At 42.2% G+C, this 11,775-nt stretch overlaps 1 long non-coding RNA gene across 1 annotated transcript; it reads left to right on the top strand.

Moving 5' to 3' along the window:
- The first annotated feature begins 269 nt into the window (after positions 1-269).
- On the top strand, positions 270-5,534 carry LOC107396521 (uncharacterized). Its single transcript, XR_011516805.1, has 3 exons — positions 270-798; positions 876-1,051; positions 3,621-5,534. It is a non-coding gene; the product is annotated as an uncharacterized lncRNA (long non-coding RNA).
- The last annotated feature ends 6,241 nt before the right edge of the window (positions 5,535-11,775 follow it).

The raw sequence follows: 11,775 nt of genomic DNA, 5'->3' as shown, positions 1-11,775 counted from the left end.
ATGAAATTTTGGTAAATTGCCTGATTGACAAACTGCCAACCAGGGTTCTACAACCCCCAAGCTGCTTTACTGTCGTTCACACCCTGGTGGTGATGAGCTGCGTCGTAGCCACAACCGCCCAGGTGCTCGATGACGCAGGCACCAGCGGTCCCTCTGACCTAAGCACACAACAGGAAGGGCACTTCTCAGCCTAAAACCGCCCTGGACAGAGTGGGTTAAATCAGCTCACCTGAGGGTAGTTGTTCTTCTCGCCAGCTCCATGACAGAAAGTAGGTGCATCCCTCATAGCACTTAATAGCATGAGGTAATGAATTAAACAGTTCAAGGTGATCTGTCAGTTACACAGGAACAACTGTTGCTGGACATTTTTAACATTTGTCTCAGTTTTATGGTTTTTGTCAGACTCTGAACCAGGAAAGAGCAGCAGGCAGAAAACTCCGAAGCAACCAATGACTCCGCCCCCTAGCCAATCAGCTGGCCCAACCCAGCACTGCCAGGAACCTCAATGGAGCAGGGACTAAAGCATTGTGGAAAGAGTAGAGGGAAATACTGTGTGTGAGTTCCTCTGAGTGGTGCTGGTGGAAAACCAGCTGGCGACTGCAAGATGGAGCTAAAGGCTTCAACCTTCCGGTTCCAGGGCGCTGCTACCACCACTGTTAAGTACTTGTGCTTTGCTGTTGCAGGTACAGCGTTCTGCTAAATCAGAAGTTTAGTGACTTGTCTCACATAGAGCTGACCTTGGCTGTGCTAGACCTCGTAGAAGCAGCAGAGGGACAGTACCAGCTTGGACTCACTAAGGTGTCAATATGCTCTTCTGCCATTATTTACGCAGGCTAATGGAATCAGCTCTGACTCCGTTTCCCTCCATATGTCAGGTATTCCTAAAGGAGTTCCTCTATCAGCAGCTTGAGGAGAAATGGAACAGTACGCAGACCTGGGCTGCTGTCACCATCCAGAGGAACATCAGGGGGTTCCTCTGTAGGAAGAACTTCAGGTTCTACAAACAGAAGGCCATCGTTATCCAGAGCCACATCCGAGGACACCAGGCCAGGTGAGCAGTGGCTTGTCTGGCCTTCAGCATGATCGTCTCATGTAGAAATAAACAAGAAGTCCTTAAACCGCGCTACGGGTCCATCATGAGTCTCTGCTGCTGAAGCTCCAAGAAACTATACGTGAAAAGTCCATCCATCCATAGTCTGAACCTGGGATGTGGGGGGTGCCGATCTCCAGCAGTCTCCGGGCAAACAGGTGGGGTACACCCTGGACAGGTTACCAGTTCATCACAGGACAACACAGGACTAATACACACACACACACACACACACACACACACACACACACACACACACACACACACACACACACACACACACACACACACACACACAGGGGCGTAGCACCAAATTCTGGGCCCTAGGTACAAGTCTTCTAGGTGGGCCCCCATGCTCAATTACGTAATATCTCTCTTACACATTTTGTGTCATGCTATAAGACAAGATAATAAATATGATCTCAGTTTAACCTCTATATTGAGCAAATACAAATGCAGCATAATAAAAGTGAAATGCCCAGACTTCACACATAATTATTTTTATTTGCCAACAATGTGTTCAAACATTAATCCTGGAATTTATTTTCCAGTAAATGCCCACTGACGGGTCTTCATGTTAGCAAAATCACTTATGAGATCTTTAAAGTCCAATCCTTTGGCTAATTGGCTTTCAATAGAAAGAAGAGCTAGGCTGTTCAGTCTATCCTGGGACATTGTTGATCTCAAATAACTTTTCACCAATTTCAGTTTGCTAAAAGCCCGTTCACCCCCAGCAACAGTCACAGGTAGTGTGCAAAATATCCTCAGTCCAATACAAACTTCTCCAAAAATGCTCTGTAATTGCATCCTGTAGATGGCATTAAGCAGCTCAAGAGGAGACCGAATGTGTGGAAATGTGGCACCATATATTGTTCTCTGGTGTAGCATCTCATTCTCAAATTCAGCTGTGAGATCCTTGTAACATTTTCTCATCAGTGCCTGGCATGATATCTTCATCTGCTCTTCAGTCATGTCTGTCATGGTTCATGATGTTAAGCTTTACTAATACTGATATATATTGATATATTAAATACATATGACATGAAATAAACCAGGTTCTCTCTGTGAATGTAATGTTCTCTAAATGTTATAATCCCTGCATTATCAGCCAGATTATAAGATTGTCCGTTTTCAAGATCAAATATAAAGAATTTTAAAATAGGCTTAAAATATCTAACCAAGTCAATAACAATCCTCTAACACCAGTGTCATCATGCTATACGAAAAACAGTGGCAGCTTCTCATTCCTGAGATTACCACGAATCCATCGATACCAAGTTTGTCCTGGTCCATGACCGGGAAGGAGCTGAAATATCCACACAGAGGGAACCTGTTTTTACTGCGAGGTCCGCAAATTAATTGGCGGCGGCCGCCCGCGATAATAATTCTGATTAATATATATATATTAATTAGTGTTTTCACTGATAACACTAATTAATTTATATTTGATCTTGATGGTGAAACTAAAGGCGTTTAACACTGAACACCTAACATGAATGCAGCTTCTGAGAGCTAGCTAATATCAGCTAAAACTGTGTTCTGCTGCTGCTCACCGTCCTTCTTGAAAAACCTAGTCAATACTTGCATCTGTTCAATTAACTTTTCCTCCTTCTCCTTTTCTTTTCTGGAAGCCAGATTTCCCTTTCTTGGGAAAAGACATGACTGACTCTCCTGCCTCCAGCTCTGGCTGTCGGCATCTGCGATGTCTCATAGCTGTACATGCGGCCGTGCAGCCCCTGGCCGCTGGTGTGGACTAAACCACTTTGCACATTTTTAAGGGGTGATAGATGCCTCAGAGATTATTCAGTTATTATTTTTAAGGCGAAATTCTGTTTCTTAACCTCTTTATCCAGGTAAAGGGAAGTTTATTAAGACATTAAGTAAGTTGGGGGGAAAAAACAACAACAATAAAACATTTTTATTCAAAGCTGTCTCAGGGCCCCTCCCTGCAGTGGGCCCTGGGTAAACGGTACCCTTTCCCCCCCCAGTCCGACGCCCCTGCACACACACTCACACTCACATGTACACACACACACACACACACACACACACACACATGTACACACACACACACTCACATGTACACACACACACACACACACACACACACACACACACACACACACACACACACACATGTACACACACACACACACACACACACACACACACACTCACACACGCACACACACACACACACACACACACACACACACACACACACACACACACACACACACACACACACACACACATGTACACACACACACACACACACACACACACACACTCACACACGCACACACACACACACACACACACACACACACACACACACACACACACACACACACACACACACTCCTAGGGTTGAAGCTGTTATTTTATAAATGATCAGTTTTATATGAACATGTTACGGTGACCCTCCGCAGCGACTAACACTTCCATTGCATTCAGGGCCCGTGTCAGACATTATTGTTTTAGGATTTCTGCAGAGATAACTGTGCTGCTGCCATCCTCCTTCCTCCAGGAAGTACTTCAAGCGTCTGAGGCAGTCCTTCACCCAGTTCTGGGCTGTGATGCTCATAACTAGAAACACAATCAAGAGACACCACTGGAAGAAGGTACATGTTGTGTTGTTTCATCGCTGTTCTTGTGACTCTTGGAAGCGTTGTCACTGGTTTTGCTCACTTTCCTGAGCTGAGCTCTTTGCTTCTCGTTCATCTTCCTTTTCAAGGCTTGTTCTTTTGTTATTAGCACTTTTCACACTGAAAAAAGCTAAACACACATCAAGAAAACCACACCGCAGCAACAATGGGACGCGGTCCTGTCCACATGAGCTAGAGATCAGTGGGAGATTAGCTACATTATAACTCAAGCTAATATAGAAGCGCCAAGGGCAACCAGCACAACTGCAGCATGGCATGGTACCCAAGTGGATGCGCAGGAGACGGGAATGTGTGAAGCAGCTGTTCTCGGTCGAGAGAAGGAGAAGCTGGCACATGCCTGGCTGGGCTGCCTCCAAAGAAGAAGCAGCAGATTCGCAGGTCTCTGATCGCAGGGCTGCTGCTGTTAAAGGGAGAGGCACGCTAACAAAACTCAGTAACCTCCTCTGCAGTAGTGACCTAGAAAATCTTTCACCGCAATGGACCAGCGGTGCTCCGAAGCCTCTGCTAGCTATCCCTGTCAGAGTCTAGGGACCCAGCCAGCCCCACCAACACGTTACCTTTCAACCCATCTTTGACCAAGCAGTGTTATGTCAAATTCACAGCATGTATCCCCATCCAACAAGTGAAATACAGAAATATAATTTTACTTACTGATAAAAATGAAGCAGCTTGGATGACCAGTTAGTGCAATCTAAACCACAGCTTGCCATTTAGGTCCAGATAATTCCATGATTAACATCCAAACACGACCCACAGAGGGCACACTAAAGTTCAGTGTGAAAATGGTGCAACATCTATTAATGTGAGGCCTTCACCGGAGCTAGCTCCTAGCGCTAGCTCTGACATGGCCGATAACAAGTCAGTCTCCGCCTTGATGCTCCTGTTTGGTGACAGCTCTTTTGCATCTGCGTCCTAAGAGTAATTTTTTTAGTAAAATGGAGAAATGTCAGTTTAATTATTTAGTTTATTTAGTTATTACCAGTCTCGGTTACCTTTGCTGCGCGGCGTCATTTCCACATTTTGCCAGGCTCAGCAATCCTCATACTAAACAAGCATGCAGCGACTGTGGAGAGGAAAACTCCCTTTTAACAGGAAGAAACCTCCAGAGAATCCTGGCTCAGTATGAGCAGCCATCCTCCACGACTCACTGGGGATGGAGAAGACAGAGCAGACCAGTAGCGGTTTTAGGCACGGGCAGACAGGGCAGTTGCCCGGGGCGGCATTTTTTCATGACACAAAAGGGACGCACAAGCGCTGAGTAAAAAGTAAAAAAGAAAGAAATCTGCGCCGCACCGAGTTTTTCTATTCTATCTGTCATATCACAGAGTCTGGATTGGAAACAGCAAGTTGGCGCCCCCTGCAGCTGCAGGCGCTCCTGCTGACTGAGAGGGTTCAGGTGCTCCGTGCGTGTATGAAGAAGAGGAAGGGGAGGGGTGTGGCGAGGGAATTCACCTCTGGGTGGGTCCAAATGAAATGAGCGGGTAGGGGCTGAATCAACTGTGTTAACATGGCTAAAGTCAGTCACATCTCGATGTTCTTCCATTTAACGCACATTTCATTCATAACATCATAAACACAGGCCTATCATTCTTTCAGGTTTCTCTGAATTGTGTGAAATGGCCGAATAAAAAAAGGAAAAACAAAACGATTTTGTGGTCACCCCCCCCATCAAGGTCAAATAGTTTAGTCCTGACTAAAGGAAACTTACTGAGTCAAGAGCCAAACAGAAGAGATGAACATAAAAAGGCTAAAACCACCAGGTGCCCCCATTCAGGAACAAAAAGAAAAAAAGAGGAGAAAGATAAAGGTATGTAGCTCTCATGATGCATGTTTTCAGTTTTTTTACCAGTTAACTGGGATTTTAACGGTTAAATTCGGTCAGCTAATTGCTAACAGAGCTAATAGGGCTGAAATATTGAAACGAATATTCAAATGGTTCGAATAAATTCCTTGAATCGTTTTTTACTGATTCAAACTAGGATTTGTTAAATGCTCGCTGCAGCCTGTGGCCTGCCTGAACAACAACAAACACATGTTGATCATGTTCACATGATAATAAATAAAACTCTACAAGCAGAAGAAAACACCCCAGTCACCACCAACTATCCTGTTTATTTATTGCAGATGGCTGCACTGATTATTTTTTACCTGGTTTGTTCTGTAAAAGTTGGCATTTTTGGTAGTCTACAGTTTTTTTATGTCAGTTTAAATTACAATTTCAGAGGCAATTCTAAAATATTATGGATCAGGATAAAGATCTATTGGAGATCTACCCCAACTTTTGGACTGCTCTGCCAGTCACTGTGGCTCAAGCTGAGAGGAGCTTTTCAAAACTTGATCAAGTCATACCTGAGGTCACCTAGGTTTCAGGGGCGGCTCGCTCACCTGGCTCTGATTAGTATCAGTCACTCAGTAGGGGAGCAGATTTCATATGATGACATTATTGATGACGTTGCATCAAGGTTAGGTTTTAATTTTAGTTTGTGTTTTCTGTTCTAAGTGCAATGCTGTAGTGATTATCTTTAGTTTGTTATGTGTGAAATATTTTTGCTATTTAGAATATTTATTATATATTATGTTCATATATTCTTAACATTTAGTTAGTTTAGTTGTTTTTGTATGTTTGATTATATATATTTTGATACAGTGTATAATGTATATCGCTTTACATTCTGACAACTTCATAGTAACTAATGTAAATATGTGCAACTTAGAAAAATGAATGTTCAATAGTCGTTCTAATAAAACATGCCTGTTTGTAGAAAACATGCGTGTGTTCATGCAGGGGGGGGCTCCAAGGGGGCCTCGCCCGGGGAGTAACTCCATGTAGAACCGCCACTGGAGCAGACGCGCACACACACACACACACGCACACACACACACACACACACACACACACACACACACACACACACACACACACACACACACACACTTGGTCAGAACACACACACGTGATCTGTGGGGGAGTGAAGGTTTCTGCAGCTTTTCTATTTCACACGCGCACACACACACACACACACACACACATACACACACTTGGTCAGAACACACACATAGGGCTGAAACAATTCCTCGAGTACCTCGAATAATTCGATTACAAAAAAGCCTCGAGTCAAATTCTCTGCCTCGAGGCTTCGTTTAATTAATGTTTAATTAATTCATGGCTTTGCAATCGCCCGTGGTCATGTTTCACCCGGACCAAAATAAGTGACGCACATACACACTGCACTGAATGCACACGCGAGTAGCGAACGTAACTTAACTTTCTCTTAAGCCATGGCGGACAACGTGGACCCCGGTGGAGTGCGAAAAAGACAGAATATGTCAAAGGTGTGGGACCATTTTTCACGTCGTAGGGCGGAAAACGTAGTCCAGTGTAAATACTGTAAAATGGATGTAGCCTACCACCTCATATTCCTCCATGCTGCAGCACCTGACCAGGAAACATCCACGTGTAAATGTCACTTCTGCAAGCGGACTCGGAGCCTCTACAAGATAATGCATTTTAGCCTGTATTTCTATATGTTCTGCAGACACTGTGCAACTTTTTCATCTGTAGCACGGTTTCAGCTCACACCGTACGTCTGGTAGCAACACGTCGGTCTTAAAATGTGTTAAAAATAGCAGTTTTTACAACACGTCGGACTTTTTACTGTGTTATTATTGATGTCCGTTGTCCCTCGGGGTCGCTGCAGGAGGACACGGGTATTTATGAGAGAAAAACAAAAGAAAGTAAATAAATGTTGTGTGATCAGTATAATTTGACATAACCACGGCAAACTTGCTTTCGACAATCCTTGTTAGTGTGAGACAAAAAAAAGTGTAGAAATTAAAACGGACGTGTGTTAATAGGGAAACAGCTGGCGAGCCATGTTTGAGCATGCACCGTGAGCGGTTCTGGTGCTGTTTGGGCCGCAGCCGCTCGCATTTGTTTACTGTGAAGTAAAGTTGAAGTGCTGAAGTTTTGAAAACTAAATTTGAATAAAACTTGAAGAATAACTGGCAATTGCTTTCTTATTTCAAGAGGTCTTTCATATTTTATAAAATGCTATTAATGCGATTAATCGATAAGAGATTCGATAGAGTACTCGATTACAAAAATATTCGATAGCTGCAGCCCTACACACACACGTGATCTGTGGGGGAGTGAAGGTTTCTGCAGCTTTTCTATTTCACACGCACACACACACACGCACACACACACACACACACACACACACACACACACACACACACACACACACACACACACACACACACACACACACACACACACACAGTTAAAGAGCAGACTGTAGAATAAAGCAGTAGAGTGTGGAAAGTGGTCAGTGTGTCCTCCAGCAGTCTAAGCCTATAGCAGCACAACTACAGAGATAACTCTGGATAATCTATCCTATTTAGATGGAGGCATGTTGGAGGCAGGGCAAGGGAGAGCCGTCTTTACCGACTGTACACTCCACCTCCCTCTACTCCCCCACTTGTCCAGATCTAGGCTAACATCAGATTTTAACTATAGGCCCTATCAAATAAAAATGTTTTAAGCCTATTCTTAAAAGTAGACAAAGTGTCTGCCTCACGGACTAAAGCTGGGTGTAGGTTCCACAGGAGAGGAGCCTGATAGCTAAAAGATCTGCCTCCCATCCTAAGTTTAGATACTCTGGGAACCACCAGTAGACCTGCAGTCTGAGAGCGAAGTGCTCGGTTAGGAACGTATGGAACAATCAGATCACTGATGTATGATGGAGCTTGATTATTAAGAGCTTTATATGTGAGAAGAAGGATCTTAAAACCTATTCTGAATTTAACAGGTAGCCAATGTAGGGAAGCTAAGACAGGAGAGATATGATCTCTCTTTTTAATTCTCATCAGAACTCTAGCTGCAGCATTTTGGACAAGCTGAAGACTTTTAACTACATTCTGTGGACTTCCTGAGAGTAATGGATTACAGTAATCCAGTCTTGATGTAATAAATGCATGAACTAGTTTTTCAGCATCACTCCTGGAAAGGATGCTTCTAATCTTAGCAATATTCCGATGGTGGAAAAAGGAAAACCTACAAACTTGTGAAACCTGGGATTTGAATGACATGTCCTGGTCAAAGATAACACCAAGGTTCCTTGCTTTGTTCTCAGAGATTAATGTAATGCCATTAAGGTCAGGCGCTTGGCTAAGCAATTTCCTTTTCTGGATTTCTGGTCCAAAGATGAGAACTTCCGTCTTGTCTTGATTTAAAAGCAAAAAGTTAAGAGTCATCCAATGTTTTATGTCCTCAAGACAAGCCTGTAATCTACCTAACCGATTAGGTTCATCAGGGTTAATGGATAAATATAACTGAGTATCGTCAGCATAACAGTGGAAGTCTATCCCATGCTGTCTAATGATTTTACCAATTGGAAGCATATATATATATATATATATATATATATATATATATATATATATATATATATATATTAGGGCCGGAACTTTAACGCGTTAATTACGATTAATTAATTAGAAAAAATAACGCGTAAAAAAAATTAACGCATTTAATCGCACCTTGCATTTCAAACACGGCGTAACCTTTGTCATTGCACGACTTCCTCGTAGACAGAATATCACTGACGCACACAACAATGCACAGTGCTAATGACTACTAAAACGTAATAAAAACAGAAAGAAGTTGCCTTGCTTGGACTGATGCAGGATTTAGGAAACACGTCCGCCTCTTTTCTTAACTTGAAAAAAACACTTCCAGACAACAACGGAGTCCGTGTCGCGGACATTTTTCAGAGATCGTCTCTGCTGCGGCTGCCCGGTGGCACCGGGAACTTTACAATAGTTGCGGTAAGCTATATTTTTAACATTTACGTAACATCTGTGCAGCGCTGAAAGCACCAGACAGAATAATTCTGTGCCCTAACAGTAGTTTATGAAAGTAGTCAGACAAACGAGAGGCACCTGGCTGCCGCTGGGAGAACGCTCCGTGTTCTCACTACTCTGTAAACAATCACAAACAACGTGTCTTAAAGTTGAAAACAGAAGTTTAAGTTAAAACAGAAACACTCTGAAACTTTTCTGATGATTTTCTAAACAATTCTGTCAGGGAGTTATACGTTTCTGAGACAAGTCTCTGTCTAAACATCACATGCATTACTATCATTAAGCAGCAGGTGTGTTGAAGCTGTCATCAGCTAAGGGGCGGATGTTTCAGGGGCAGCGAGGAACGAGGAAGTGGTGATCAGGCTGGAGATCACACCTGATTCGCTGCTGCAGGCGTGAATCTGCGGGTCTGCAGCATCCCCTTCTTAACGTGACATCAGGACTTCCCATGTAAGGAAGGTCCGCTCACCTGTTCGTCAGATTATTATATCCTCGCCATGATCTTTTATCATCCCATCATCCTCCAGTCATCCAACTGGAACCAGTTAGTGTTCCTGATCATTCTCAGAATATGCCACGCCTGCTCTGGTGTTAAAAGTTAGTACATTTAAGTCCTACATCCTATTTGTGCCTGTTCTACTGTCATTTTGAAGGATTATTATTTATGTGTTTTTACTACATTATGAGTAGAAATGCTAATAAAAACTCTCAATTATACAAACAATTGAAACTGGAAAAATTAGAATCTGGTGCAAAGTCAAATTTATTTCAGTCATTCAACTAGACAGAGAGACTATTTAAAGGCTCAGAAACCCTTTGCAGGTGTTTTCTATTAGTAATTATAAATTTTTGTTGATTTGGGTTTTGTTTCATATCACACAGTGACATTTGATTAATTAAAATGCATTTTTTTATTAAAAGCTCTAGTTTACAGTAATAACCATGTCTAATGTTTGATTCTCTGTCTCATAATTTTAATTAAAAGTTTTACTTTGAGAGCACATTTTCCTGAATGATTAAAATGTGATTAATTGAGATTAATTAATTACAAAGCCTGTAATTAATTAGATTAAGATTTTTAATCAAGTCCCAGCCCCAAAAAAAAAAAAAAAAATATATATATATATATATATATAGTCAGTGGCAGCCCTCATTACCTCCCAGTCTGTGATTTTTAGGCATGTGTGGAGCTCATCAACAGCATTGTTGCTCCACTGTTGTGTTGACTTCACAACTGGTTTGGAGAGTTTTAGCCTTTGTTTTTACGCTGGGATCAGGCTTTTCAAGCATCGCGAAGCACTGTATGATAGGCTACCATTACCGTGCTGTAACAGTGACCCAGTGTTTTCTCCTGGTTGGGCATTTAATATACTGTTTGTATTTGGGAAGCTCCTAGCTCAAATTGACTTGGGTAAAATCTCCAAGAACAATGAAGGGGGAGTCCAGGTACGCCAGCTCCATGCACAATATCTGTTACGTGAGTGCACGCTGAGCCTCCTGCACGTTCACATCTGGTGGGACGTAAACGGTGGCTAGAATGAAAGAAGGGATCTCCTGTGGAGAGTAAAATGGTTTACAGTTGACAAACAGATTTTCAAGAGACGGATGCAGTGTGTAATTGGTTGGGATTGGGTCAAAAATACAAGTTGAAGGTTTAGCTAATAATTTTGATAATTCTGAAAGCTCAACTGAATAAAATCAGTTCTGACACAGATGAGGATCTAAGTAAGTAAGTAGTTAAGTACATTTTATTTGTTTAGCACTAATCACTGACAGAAAATCACAACGTGCCTCACAGATCAAATCAAAACAAAGCAGAAAAATCATTAAATCACAATGAGCTTAAAATAGAAAAGGATTAAAATCAGAAAAAAGGTAAAAAATTATAAAATTTCTTGTTTAATATGTCTACTAGATAGAGCCTGAGAACCCTCACTAACAAAATGACACCTCATTTGTCAAAATCCACCCAGCCAATCCAGAGATAATAAACCTTTAACAATCCAAATTAATGCCCATTTCTTTCACTTGGAAATGCATTAAAACCTGTGATCAAATTTTGATTAGCTGTCTAGTTCATCGTAGAAAAGAGGCCAGATTTTAGTTATAAAGATATTTGGTTGAAATTTTCAGGAGAAGTCAACAGATGAG

The sequence above is a fragment of the Nothobranchius furzeri genome, chromosome 16 (genome assembly GCF_043380555.1).
Source record: "Nothobranchius furzeri strain GRZ-AD chromosome 16, NfurGRZ-RIMD1, whole genome shotgun sequence".
In the NCBI taxonomy this organism is placed as follows: Eukaryota; Metazoa; Chordata; class Actinopteri; order Cyprinodontiformes; family Nothobranchiidae; genus Nothobranchius; species Nothobranchius furzeri.
Note: the sequence above shows the minus strand (reverse complement) of the source record. Positions and strands in the feature narration are given on the sequence as shown.